The sequence below is a fragment of the Gigantopelta aegis genome, unplaced genomic scaffold, assembly GCF_016097555.1.
Source record: "Gigantopelta aegis isolate Gae_Host unplaced genomic scaffold, Gae_host_genome ctg5974_pilon_pilon:::debris, whole genome shotgun sequence".
NCBI lineage: Eukaryota > Metazoa > Mollusca > Gastropoda > Neomphalida > Peltospiridae > Gigantopelta > Gigantopelta aegis.
The window spans coordinates 13,846-28,233 of record NW_024534753.1 but is presented as its reverse complement, the minus strand read 5'-3'; the positions used below and the strand labels follow the sequence as shown (position 1 = coordinate 28,233).

Below are 14,388 nucleotides of genomic sequence, written 5' to 3'. Positions count from 1 at the left end.
AAACACAAGATAATATTACATATGAACAATTATCAGTAGTTGATGATGATGACTATAGTGTAATATACTTTAGTTTAACATTATACAATGTAGAGAAACAGTCATGTCTTGTTGATATATATATGTATTTGTTAGAAAACTCTCCTATACCTTTGTCCAATTTTTTGAATCACCATAGCAACAAATACAAGAGATGAAACTTAGTCTACTAATTAATATTAATAATTATTTATATCAGCTAACATTGCGATGTTAGATACTTTTTGGTCATATATGACATCCACTACAAATTACGAAAAAATAGTTCTGTACAATAATTTGCTTCTGTAGTTTGCAACATTTAAAAATAATATTTTTGTCAGATCACAAACATATATCAGATTTTATTCGCTCATGCAACCATTTATATATATAGCTAGTCCTACAAATATTTTCACATCTTTTAAGAGATGATGACCTGTCACTTATGATCTTTCTATGTAAGTCATATCATTGATTTTTCCTCTACAGTATTGTAGTGATCCACTTACTACAGTAAATCTTTCTTACATTACTCCTCCATTAAAACTGATGATAATAATACTAACTACATAACAATATCAAATAAATTGAACTAGTTAACTACCGTCAATTGATAGCAGTTAATAATAATGCATAATTTAATAAAATTATTCAAAGCTTATTGCAATGTGTTGAAAAAATACGTGGGCGTTATAATCACGTGGATCATAACAATAAATCTATGTCAATCATGGCTGCTGATGTGGTAGGCTATCAACCTTCAGAACTCTCCTCGTTCAGAGGAAGAAGAGTCCTTATTGAAGAAGATCAGAGAAGAAAAGGAAACAACTTTGGTTCGATATTCAAGTAAGTCAGAAACTACAAGTCTATTAATAATATATTGATTATAATGTAACTAGGATTTACGACGACAGATCATTGATATTGATAATGATCTAGCTGCTTTGGATGAAGCCAATGATGAGTAAGTATGAAATCAGTACTGAAGTCTAATATAGTATAAGTACAAGAGATTATAGATTATATAGTATATTCTGATATTATATTGAGAAAAAACGTGAGAGTGTTTGTTGATGTTGTTGTTGGTGAGGAAATTATATACTGTTAGGGAAATACGACAAGCTAAAGAGAACAGAGAGTAATTAGAACAGGTAGAAACAAGTTTTAATACTATCCCAAAGAGGGTGAGTACAACTACTCCATTGCTGTGCATCAATTTATTATTCTATGTTTCTATTTATCATTCTATGTATCCATTTATCATTCTATGTGTCCATTTACCATTCTATGTGTCCATTTATAGGTAATAAAATACCTACAAAGTCAAAATGAACTTGGTGAGAGTAGCGATGAGATAGCACAATGGTTATTTAAAGGGAAACTACTCAGTAAGAGAGCCATAGGAGATTATCTTGGCGAAGGGTAAGTTATTGTATTGATATCACTTGTCATTCTGAAAATAAACTTTAACTCGAAAATAAATAACTTTTCTGCTATTATGTATGAGATGTTGATGCTTTCATTGTAGGAAAGATTTTAATATCGAAGTATTGAGAAAGTTTATAGCTCTTCACGACTTTACAGGCAAGATACTTGTAGACGCTATTAGGTATGTAGTGGGTGTATTACAAAACTATGTATGGTATTATAATTCTGTAGAGCATTTCTAGGTCGTTTCATTGACCTGGAGAAGCACAGAAAATTGACCCGAATTATGGAAATATTTGCACAGCGTTATATCCAATGTAATCCTGAGGGTAATAACTAATCAAGGTTTGTATTGTCTGTTGTCTTGATCATGTTATTAAATCTATGGTCTATAGACACTGTCTATGTTTTGGCATTCTCTATTATATGTTACACACTAGTCTTCATAATCCTAGTGTTAAAGATAACCTACTATTGAAAGATTTATTAGTATGAACAGAGGTATAGATAATGGGAAAGGACTTACCTCCTGAATTATTACTGTGAGAAAATAATTAGTATTTCTTTGTATTTCTTGTTGGTTGTCAGTTTAGACCATACTCTTTATTCTTCAGGAATTTTATGAAAATGTTAAGAAGGAGGAGTTTAAAAAGTACCAGATGGAGAGGGGAGTGGATTAGCAGAGGACATTCTTCAATCCAGAGAAACAAGGAGGGCTCACTAAAGAAGGTAATTGCGTTAATAGACAACTCTATGTTCCATATAATGGTTGTCAGGTGGCAAATACAAGTCTAAACATAGACGATGGTTATTTTGAAAGAGAATATGTTATATTACTTTAAACAACCGACTGTAAGTTATATATTTGAAGACAGGTTACTTATCTTGCTCTCTCTCTCTCTCTCTTTCTCTTCTAGGATAGTGAACTCATAGGAAGTATACCACTTGATCCCGACCTACGTGTCAGAGAAGTTGAAGATCCCAAAGCACCAGTAAGATACCAACCCTTGTTCATTTTATAATGTTCTTTAGCCTCACTGTTTTGAGATCTACTCTGATACTGGTGTCATAAAAGCATGGAAGAAAGACTCTGATGGCAAAGTTGTTAAAGGTAATTTAATACTGTTAAAATAGATGTCATAACACAATAGCCATATATGGTATAATGGAATTAGTATCAATAGCATCTAATAAATATCTTGCACCTTCTCTGTCTACATTTACAAGTCTGTCTCTCTTTGTCTATGTCCTCTCTCTCTCTCTCTCTCTCTCTCTCAGGTACTCATGATGTTTATAGACTTCAAGCTGGCTCAGTAGAGGAGAGAGATGAGTGGATGAAATGTATTGATGTTAATTTACGTCATGGTTCCAGTTTATGATAATAGAATCAACGTCGTCGTAAAATCACTGGAATACAAGGTCTTGACATACCAGAAATTAGCTAAGGAAATTTTGAAGCAAAATATTATTAGTTGTGCATGTGTGTGTGTGTGTGTTAGTGTTTTTTAAAGAGACCATCTTGAAATCTTTAAGAATTCATCAATCAATTCCTTTATTTGTTGATTTAATTTTACAAAAAATGTGTACATTTTACTTACAATGATATTATTAATATTTAACTCTTTCATAACTCACTGATATACAAAAGTAAAGTTAAAAAATAAATTGAACAAAATGTTTATGTTAGGGCATTACTTCTGCTTCCACTATCATAGTAACTATTTGAGTATCCTCCCCTTTGTTACGAAACTATCAGATACCTCAGCTGTGGTGGAACAATAACAAACTCTTCATCATTAGTGGGCGTGTCTTCATCAATAATGGGTGTGTCTTTATCCACATAGTCAAAAGAAGTTATATCACTTTGACGTTGTAATGTTGGTTTTCTATGTGACACATACTCTTCAATAGGTTCAGGATATGGTAACATTGTCTGATAGTCCATTGATATACGAACAAAGAGACCAGACTCTGGTATAAGTTCGCCAAAGGATTCCTTAATGAATATACTTGATACCTATACCAAAAATGGAGTTTATTGTAATGATAATCTACTACAGACTATTAAATTGAGTTCCTATTGTGTTGTGTGTATGTATTATGACATATATAGTGCTTCCTCATAGGGAATGATAAAGTCACACCCACCTGGTTGCAGACTGGCTATAAGGTATAACAATTTTGTCCAAACAATTGATGAGAAGAACCAAGAGCTCTAACATCAATCTCAACTCGAAAATAAACTAAACACTACAAAAAGAAGATAAGTGTCATCATTTTATGTTCAGTGTTCAACTTACCAATTCTGGCATCAAAACTTGATGAGTCAGACAATGTAACTTTTCTGGCCATTCCGGCCATTGGGGCCAAAACCCTGTTGTTATTTCAGCTCGATTCATCTCATAACAATCCGCAGGTATTCAGTGTAAACTAATGTACACATGAATATTAGTAGATGTCTTACCAATAACACCTAAGTTTTGTCCAGATAGTAGCTGTCAAGACATTACATATATTTTAACAATATACCACCTATTATTATGTTACCTCTATCTCAAGGTTACATGGAGGTACCAAGGGGTGTGGCTCAGTCATATTCACATCGAATGGGTATGGTCCAGAACCAGGATTTGCTCTTCGCATTATCTTCGGTTTCAATACATAGCCACACCCACATTTTGTCGAAAACGACCTTGATTCAAATGCATGTACATATCTAACAAATAGATCATGTTATGTTAGAAAAAATTTCAAAAAAATTTGTATATTTTGCACCTGGAAACTGATAGTTCAGTGCTACCATTTGAATACCATTGTTCCAAAAAGGGACAGGATTATAATTACTGGAATCAAAACGAGCTCCTTTTGGGTATGTCCTCACAAACTGACGCTCTGAACACCTCAACATCTCTGTGAAGCAACAAAGTCACATTACATTGATCATGTATTATCAGATGTACTATAACTACCTTTGGAAGACTTCTGCAATGATTACCAATTGATATCTCTGAGAAAGAAAACATTTGACATATCGATGTTAACATTTGTTCCATCCAGCTCCACGGCTTAATAGATGTACTTTGACAATACACAATGAGACGTTTTAAATCCTCAGAGATTTTCTAATGAGATAGTCATGTGATAGTCACATGACATGAGATATTTGTACATACTGTGTATGAAAGTTCTTGATCATCTTCAGGTGTTTCAACATTTCCATCATATTGTCTTACTTGACGCCGAAAAACTCCTTGCCTAAGCAAATAATACACGACATGTACATGTATGTTATTGACATGTACATGTACATTATTGACATGTACATGTACGTTATTGACATGTATATTATTGATGTATTACAATGTACCTCTCGCCTAGTAGACCACGTTCAATTTTATAGGATTTTAACTGAACAGGTCCATTGGTCTCTCATTTGGTATAGCATCAATACTAGGTAGCTTGGGTAGAGTTTTTCCAAACATGGCTTTTGATGCCTAAACAGAGAGAATACATGTGATTCTATTTTGTGTATTGCAGGAAATAATGATTACCTTTGATATATTTTTTTGGAGAAACTTTGATGACTAAGACCAAATATAGATATTTTAGGATCACATGACAATCTTGTGACTTACGTGTTGCTCGATATGAACCCTTCAATAAAATTTTGCCCTGGAGTTATAGAGGTGAAGGAAGACGTCTTCGACTGCTATCCTTTCCCTCTACCAGATTCTCTGTAGCCAACATACTTTGTCCCAAGAAATCTCTGAGTTCATCCACAAAGATTTTGGCCATTCTAGTTTGTTGTTGATCATTACAATGGTTCTCAATGGATATAATGAGAGGATAATGTGACATTCTAAAGGCATTATTCTACAGGGGGAAGTCCTCAATAAAATGTCAGAGATTAGAACATTTACTTTGATTGTTCGGACCACATCACGAAGGGCTAGCTTTGTTGTGAAGGTGAACCATGGTAGACAATAGTTTCACGACCCACATCTAGATAGAGATAAGTATGTCAAGATCACATGACAGAATGCTAAGATCACATGACTTACTATTATCCCAACAATCAATTTCAATGCAGCGACTTCCCTGAAGTAGTGCTCTCACATAGGCATCGAGAGTTGACCGACCTTTAATTTGGTCACCTTCCAAGTAAGTGTTTTGTGGCTGGAATTAATAAAATAATGAGACAGAGGCTGAGTCATATCCTGATAGACAGTATTGTGGAGAGGATTAATGGTGGCATTGTGTTTGCTTCGTAGGAAACTAGGTAACAAGGGAGAATAGAGAATTTTGATACCCATATCTTTACAAACCTTAAAACTCCAGCATAAGAGAGTAGATGAGAAACAAACTTTCCAATTTTCAGGTTTGTTACCGCTGATAAATTTTTAAAAAGAACGATGATGATGATCATGAAATGCCATCACTCTCTTCAAAGTACGACGTGAACAGTCCTCTGGTTTCCACTATATCAAAGAAATATAGAATCAATGAGAGAGAGATAGACTGACATAGAGACAGACTTACATAACATTCTTTTATAAGGAATTCTCTGAATTCTTCAAAAGTTAATCCTAGTCTCTTGTGTTTTAGAGCATATTTTTGATAGACACTATACAACTAATATAATTATAGATAGACTAATAATATATAGTCAATTAAAATTGTAGAAACAAACTACTCTGCCACTATCTCCACACATCAGATTATAAAGTAGTACAAAACCATCCCATTTGAGAGCATTACCATGACTAAGAGTAGCTTCATGTTGGTGACTATGTGCATCCTAAAAAATAAAGAGAAATAAACAGACAGACAGACAGACAGACAGACAGACAGACAGACAGACAGATAGACAGACAGACAAAAAGACAGACAGATAGACAGATAGACAAAACAAACATACAAAAAAGACAGACAGACAGACAAACAAACATACAAAAAGACAGACAGATAGACAGATAGACAAAACAAACATACAAAAAGACAGACAGATAGACAGACAGACAAAACAAACATACAAAAAAGACAGACAGACAGACAGACAGACAGACAAAATAAACATACAAAAAGACAGACAGACAGACAGACAAAACAAACATACAAAAAGACAGACAGATAGACAGACAGACAGACAGACAAAACAAACATACACAAAAGACAGACAGACAGACAGACAGACAGATAGACAGACAGACAAAAACAAACATACAAAAGACAGACAGATAAACAGATAGACAGACAGACACTTAGATAAATCATAGTTCTTACTGCTAGAAATAATTTAATTTTGTTGAGAGGTGACCTAAGGATATAAACAGTATAGCTAACTGTAGAGCATCTTTTTCATTCAATTCATGATTTTCATGAGTACCATTCCAATATCTCTTTAACCAAACAAGAATTGGATCAGTGTTTTTCATAACGTGTTGGAAACATACTAGTTACTGGACCAATTTGTAAAGAATCCAACTAGTAGAATAAATGGATGTATATGTGAAAAAATGGATATATATGTTGAGTAAATGGATATATATGTGGAGTAATGGATATATATGTTGAGTAAATGGATGTATATGTGGAGTAAAATGGATATATACGTGGAGTAAATGGATATATACGTGGAGTAAATGGATGTATATGTGGATACTTACTCCATGCATCCATTCCTGAAAATGTTTAGGATGATCACATACTAAATCTAATGACTCAAGATACACATATTTTCCTAAAATAATGAAATGTTAATTAATTATATTATTAATTATAATTATAATTATAATCAATGTACCTTTGATATTTCATAAACTAGTGAAAATGATTGAGAATTCATTTCTTCATAAGGGAACCTATCGAACCCATCTGATTGCTGACCAATTCTCACTTCTAAAACAGAGTCCAGTCTCACTAAAAGAGAGAGAGAGAGAGAGATGAGAGAGAGAAAGAGAGAGAGAGAGGAGAGAGAGCGAGAGAGAGAGAGATGAGAGAGAGGAGAGAGAAGAGAGAGAGAAACATTACCACAATACATTAAACAGACTTACAAGATGATGTATTTCTGACTTTAGAACTAACACTATTCTCCACATAACTTGCTATATAATAAAATAATAATTACTAATTATTATATAACAATTATCTTACTAAATTATCTTTATCAAGTTTGATGATTTTTTCAGAAGGGATTGCCCACTGATGATAACGAGGGTATTTGATCATAGCATAGTCATTATTATGCAACTTTTTAAATATTATAGTTTCATCTACAATAGAAGGAAATAGTAACTAAATTAATGTAATATTAGACACTTTCAGTATGTAGCACCTGAAATCATTATAGTTACATGATATTATAATTACTCTAATAATCTACCCCCCCTACACACACACACACATACACACAAGTGTGTTTGTACATTCTACTACCTTCAGTTGATTTTACTACAGCTGCTTGTTCTCCAATTTTGGTGCCAAGTGCTATAAACAAACAAACAACAAGAAACAAACAAACATAATAAACAATGTGTTGGTTTGTTTGTACCAATTTCGACGGATGGTTTCCGATTGAGTCTTCGTTGACCATAAGTACAGTAGGGTCATCTTCAGAACTTGAAGATCTCAGCATTCCAGTTGTCCTACTTCTTTCACGTTGAGAGGACGTTTACGGATACTATTAATATAAAGACAATTATAAGATAGAGATCCAGCTATCTCTCTTACACCACTTTTCGTTGTCGAGGTGAAGATTGGTGTGGAATTTTTGTTTCATTTGAATCATCTTCTTTTTCTTCCTTCACAATATTAGTCTCAATAGAAAAAGGACGCGAATAAAAAAAATAATGGAATAGAAGGAGTAGTACCAGGACTCTCAACACCTGCTGTTGTGTAATATTCTCCTATGTTCTCCAATCCTTGTGTCTTCAGAGTACAGTTCATATCTCTGTCTCATCCATATCATCAACACTAATATCTTCTGTGTCTTTCCATTTAGCTACACCTATATTATATACATATTAAATAAAAGGAGATATATGGGAATATAGTGTACATTCATTGAGGGTGTCCCCATGATTTTGCTTCAAATGGATTGCCAGATTCTAGCTCCATAACGAAGTTATGAAATACAACTTGAAAAGCAGCTGGATTTGTTTTCACTAGCTCAACCTATTCATACTAGTGAGTGGAAAAACCTACGCCGATTTTAATCTATAGAAATGAGAAATAAAATTTATGAAATTAGTAAATCATTTTTAAACCCTACCTGACTGAATTGTTGAAAATATTCCAAGGCTTTTCTGTCAATCGAAATCTTCTTCTTCGAGGGGGCCATGAATTTTGTCATTACTACGAGATCGAGATGTCTTCAAGAGGGGGGGGGGGGGGGGGGGGGGGGGGGGGGGGGGGGGGGGGGGGGGGGGGGGGGGGGGGGGGGGGGGGGGGGGGGGGGGGGGGGGGGGGGGGGGGGGTGCCATATTTTATACCACCATAGGAAACATTAGTGAGACCCACTCGGTGTAGTAGTTTCTGTCATAGGACTCTCTGTTGGAGTAATTTGACCTAACAATAGATACAATAAAAACAAAAGAAAAATGCAGGATGGGATATTGGTTGACAATAGATAGTAGTACATTTAATATGGGATAGGGCTTTGGATATTGGTACAATAGATACATAGGACTTTCTGTTGGAGTAATGTGAGAAATGGTGACCTAACAATAGATACAATAGCAATAAGAAATATGCTGGATGGATATTGGTACAATGGATGTTATAGTAATAATTTGGGTTTCTCTACAATACCTTGAGATTTAACTGTTTCACGATCACGATTCTCCGTCCTTGACCCGATAAAAGCTCTCGGATATAGGGTAGTCTTGTTGGACGAGGGCGTCCCACATTAAAAGAGTGACTGGATAAGTTAGATTGACCTGGTTTCTGTAATGATTCGGACATAATTATTGCAAACTATTAGAACGAGCAAATGAAGTAAATGATTGTTATAGTGCTGTAATAAAACGTCTTGTTCTGACAACTGACCACAGTGATATACGACAAACTACTGCAGATTCCCAAAAGAAATACAATATCATAGATCACTGTACGTTCGTTCTGTGGCAAATGTTGTCGTAATAACTGGTTCTCTCTAAGGGCTACAATTAACACATACAAGGCAATGCTTTTGCAGCACTTCTGGAGGCGTGGCTTAAATTCTCCTATAAAAATATCCGAAGTCAGTAAATTCGACATGTACGGAATTCACTTGCCTTGACTACGGAAAAGCAAGACTGTTTTAGAACTTTTACTATGCTACGCTCTGTCCTAAGCAAGGTACTAATGCAATAAATTAATATTATTGTTGAGCATCAATTACCTAATCATGTATGTTAAGCTGTTGCCATGACTACCAATTGATGTTCAATAGTAAAGGATTTGATATTCTATTTAATTATAGGGTTTTTCGACCACTTTTGACAGGACAAACGATGGATAGTGACCTCTTCATTGCTACCTCAAAAGGTCACTAAATGCTATATACAATAAGATAATGTTACATTTTGATAGGTAGCTTTGAGCAAATTTGATCAAGATTATTTCATTAACTATGATAAAATGAGTAAAAACCTCAATGTTGTGCGTGATAAGTTAGTGCCTGATTGCCATGGTAACTAATGACCACACCCTATAGATTGAAACGTCCATTAACATTATGTGAAAGATTCTGTACAGTCATCTTGATAAATCTCTATGGTCAGGAAATTGTCCGTGGTGAGTCATACCTCAAATTACATCCTGATAGAGTGGCTATGCAGGATGCCACTGCTCAAATGGCTATGTTACAATTCATTAGCAGTGGATTACCCAAGGTTTGTTGTTCTATGTGTCAGTATTAGAGGGATTAATTGACTCTATCCATTTTTATAGGTGGCTGTTCCTTCAACGATTCATTGTGATCATTTAATTGAAGCTCAATTAGGTGGAGCTGAAGATTTGCAACGTGCTAAAGATCTTAATCAAGAAGTGTATCAATTTTTATCATCTTCATCAGCAAAGTATGGAGTTGGATTTTGGAAACCGGCAGTGGTATTATTCATCAGGTATGGACAGATATTACATCATTATTACATCACATTAATGATTATCTTAGAGCTGTTACAATCAATGTACCAATTTTATTACATCATGTAATGTACCAATGTACTAATGTTATTAACATCATCCAATATACCAATGTACCAATGTTATTACATCATCCAATATACCAATGTACTAATGTTATTACATCATCCAATATACCAATGTACCAATGTTATTAAATCATCCAATATACCAATGTACTAATGTTATTACATCATCCAAGTATACCAATGTACCAATGTTATTACATCATCCAATGTTACCTATAGATAGTATTAGAGAATTATGCTTATCCTGGTCTCTTACTTATTGAAACTGATAGCCCACACCCCTAATGGAGGAGGACTGGGTGGTGTGGCAATAGGAGTAGGAGGAGCTGATGCAGTAGATGTAATGGCGGGTTGCCATGGGAACTTAATGTCCTAGGTAGGGATACCTTGAAAATACATTAATTACATTGACCTATTAAAGGTAATTGGTGTACATTTGACCGGTAATCTTGGAGGATGGACTGCACCAAAAGGTAACAAACTAAAGTTATTAATTCTTTATGAATGTTAGCCCCACCCACTCATTGTAGATGTCATCTTAAAGGTGGCTGACATTTTAACAGTTTTGCTGGAGGAACAGGTGCTATTATCGAGTATCATGGGACCAGGGGCAGAGTCTATTTCATGTACGGGTATGGCTACTATATGTAATATGGGTGCAGAAGTGGGAGCAACCACATCTCTGTTTCCCCTTTAACCATCGCATGAGCACCTACTTAAAAGCTACAGGAAGAGAAATGTATGAAACAATAAGTCTATTGTTATTAGGAAATTATTGGTATATCCAGATATTGCTATTCTTGCTGAAAACTATGTTGATTTATTAACTCCTGATTCTAACTGTTAATATGATCAGTTTATTGAGATCAATTTAGATGAGGTAAATATTACATAATTGTCTTAATATTCTATTGTTATTATTGGACAGTTGGAACCTCATGTTAATGGCCCATTTACTCCTGATCTGGCAAACCCCTATATCAAAATTAGGAGAAGCTGCTGAGAAAAATGGATGGCCACTTGATATCAAAGTTGGTATGTAGCACTATCATATCACATCCCATCATTCAATCTCTCTCTCTCTCTCTCTCTCACTAGCTCTCATTGGTAGTTGTACAAACAGTTCTTATGAAGATTGTCACGTTCTGCTAGTATTGCTAAACAAGCACTAGCTCATGGCCTTCAATCAAAGTAAAACAATATTATCGACAGATCTCTATAATTATTATGTCATCATCTCATAGGACAACATTTACAGTTACTTCCCTGGTTCTGAACAAATACGGCCACAATAGAACGAGATGGTATGACAAACCTCTGAGAGACTTTGGAGGACTAGTCTTAGCTAATGCATGTGGACCTTGTATTGGACAATGGAATAGGTATGATGTTAGGTGATTTGGTTTCTAATGATAACCTTTTAGAAAAGATGTTGAGAAAGGTGAAAAGAATACAATAGTCACTTCATATAACAGAAACTTTACTGGTCGAAATGATGCTAACCCAGCCACTCATGCTTTTGTACATCACCTGAGGTATTCTTCCTTTAGAGTACGGTACATATGTATGACTTTATTGTTGTAGATTGTAACAGCAATAGCGGATAGCAGGAGATCTGAGGTTAATCCTCTCAGTGACTCACTTACAGGAGCTAATGTGTGTATTGCTTCCATTGTTGTATATCATGACTATTATATTGAGTAGGTGAGTCATTTAAACTAGAAGTACCTTCAGGTGAAGAACTACCTCAAAGGGTAAGTCTCCTAAAATGATAATTTTGTTATTGAGTATCTTCTATCAGGGTTTGATCCTGGTCAAGATACATACCAAGCCCCTCCCCACTGATAGTTACTGGCTTAAAGGTGGGATGTTGACCCTAACAGGTACTATAGAACATCGTATTATTTGATCAATATCATTGCTATATAATCAGTACTCGGTCTCCAGTATTGGAGCCATTTAATCCATGGAATGGACAAGATTATACTGGTGTACCAATCTTGATCAAAGTTATTGGTAAGTGTACCACTGATCACATTAGTGCTGCTGTCCATGGCTAAAGTATCGTGGTCACCTTGACAATATTTCCAACAACATGTTCCCTTACGTGAGTCGCTTGGTATCATGTGACTTAGTCATGTGATGATTATGTGACCGATTTTAGTGCTACTAATGCTGAGAATATGAGATGAATAAAGTCAAGAATCAAGTTACAGGAGAGTATGGACCAGTAGCTGATACTGCTAGATATTATAAGGTGATCTTAGTTCATTGATCTTTGAATTTATCATCTTGACTGTAATAGGCCAAACAATATCCCATGGATTGTCATTGGTGATGCTAACCTATGGAGAGGGAAAGCAGTCGAGAACATGCTGCTTTAGAGCCGCTACATCTTGAGGTGTGCAGTTATTGTGAAAAGTTTTGCTCGTATCCATGGTAATCATTTAATCCTTACTATAGTAATTTTTATTGTTTGTCTCTATTAGAAACTAACTTAAAAAAACAAGGAATTCTTCCTTTGACTTTCTCTGATAACAATGACTATGACAAAATCCAACCTTCTGACAAAGTATCCCTACTAGGACTAGCTGATCTTACACCAGGAAGGTTAGTATTGTACAAGTCTTGAAAATCACTTAATGACTGTTCTATCATAATAGCCTGTTCAATGTCAGCTCAAACATACTGATGGTACAGTTGATACAATCGTGTTTAGATCACTCAATGAATGAGTCCCAAATGAGTGGTTTAAAGCTGGTAGTGCTCTTAATAGAATGAAACAACTTCACAAAGCTAGACTCTATTACCTATTTAACTTTTAATATAAGGTACATGTTGACTGTTATTAAGATTGTAGTATATATTTTATTAACAATAATTTAAGAAAGGATATGGTACTATGGTTTGGAGAGTTGACAAGTTAGTTGTGATTGTGAGAGGATTTGAAAATATATTTTTTTGCATTATTAAATTAAAAGAGAAATATTGATACAAGACATCAATGTTTCCCTGACAAATGAGTGTCCTTTCTCTCTGATACCAAAGTTCTTCTCAGACTGTTCTTACCTTTTACATAAACCATTGGGTCTCATTACAATCTTTATTCACACTTAGTTAGTAATATATCAATCAAGTTCTCTTCATAGACAGCAAGTCTGTTCCCAATAGATTAATTAATGTGATACATCCATTCCAGAAATAAGTACTGTTGATAATTTGTTGACTTGTTAAATACTTTTTTTATGTATATGTTTTGACCAATATATCTACAAGGATAATGTGGGACAGGTGTGGATCCCAAAGCATCTATAAAAGTTCGATGATTGTTTAGAATGTGTTTTTTAACCATTTTGTAGCTTTCATGTGATCTAGTGTAAATGTTCAATAATTGTGTAACTTAAAAGAATTTAACTTAATGCTTGAGATTCTTTTTTTTGGTCCTTATAAAATTAAATAATGATAAAAAATTAATATAACAATTAGTAGTGTCGTTCTAGTTTGCGTTATTTCTCAATTCACCGATATGCTCAGTTCATATCATTAATGAGATTCATAGCGGTACACAGCGCACCCCACAAGTGTGTACAACATATATTTACCCAAAATTAACAACTTTTACGAAGCATTATAAAGAAAAAGGCACAATTGTTATTACAATCATTATTAAAGTGTTATCACATAGGTCCATCATATCACCATACCACAGCAATATAAACTCTTGAAGGATCAAATGGAGTCCCTT

At 34.6% G+C, this 14,388-nt stretch overlaps 1 pseudogene; it reads left to right on the top strand.

Moving 5' to 3' along the window:
* Nucleotides 1-751: 751 nt before the first annotated feature.
* On the top strand, nucleotides 752-13,438 carry LOC121366505 (annotated as a pseudogene).
* The last annotated feature ends 950 nt before the right edge of the window (nucleotides 13,439-14,388 follow it).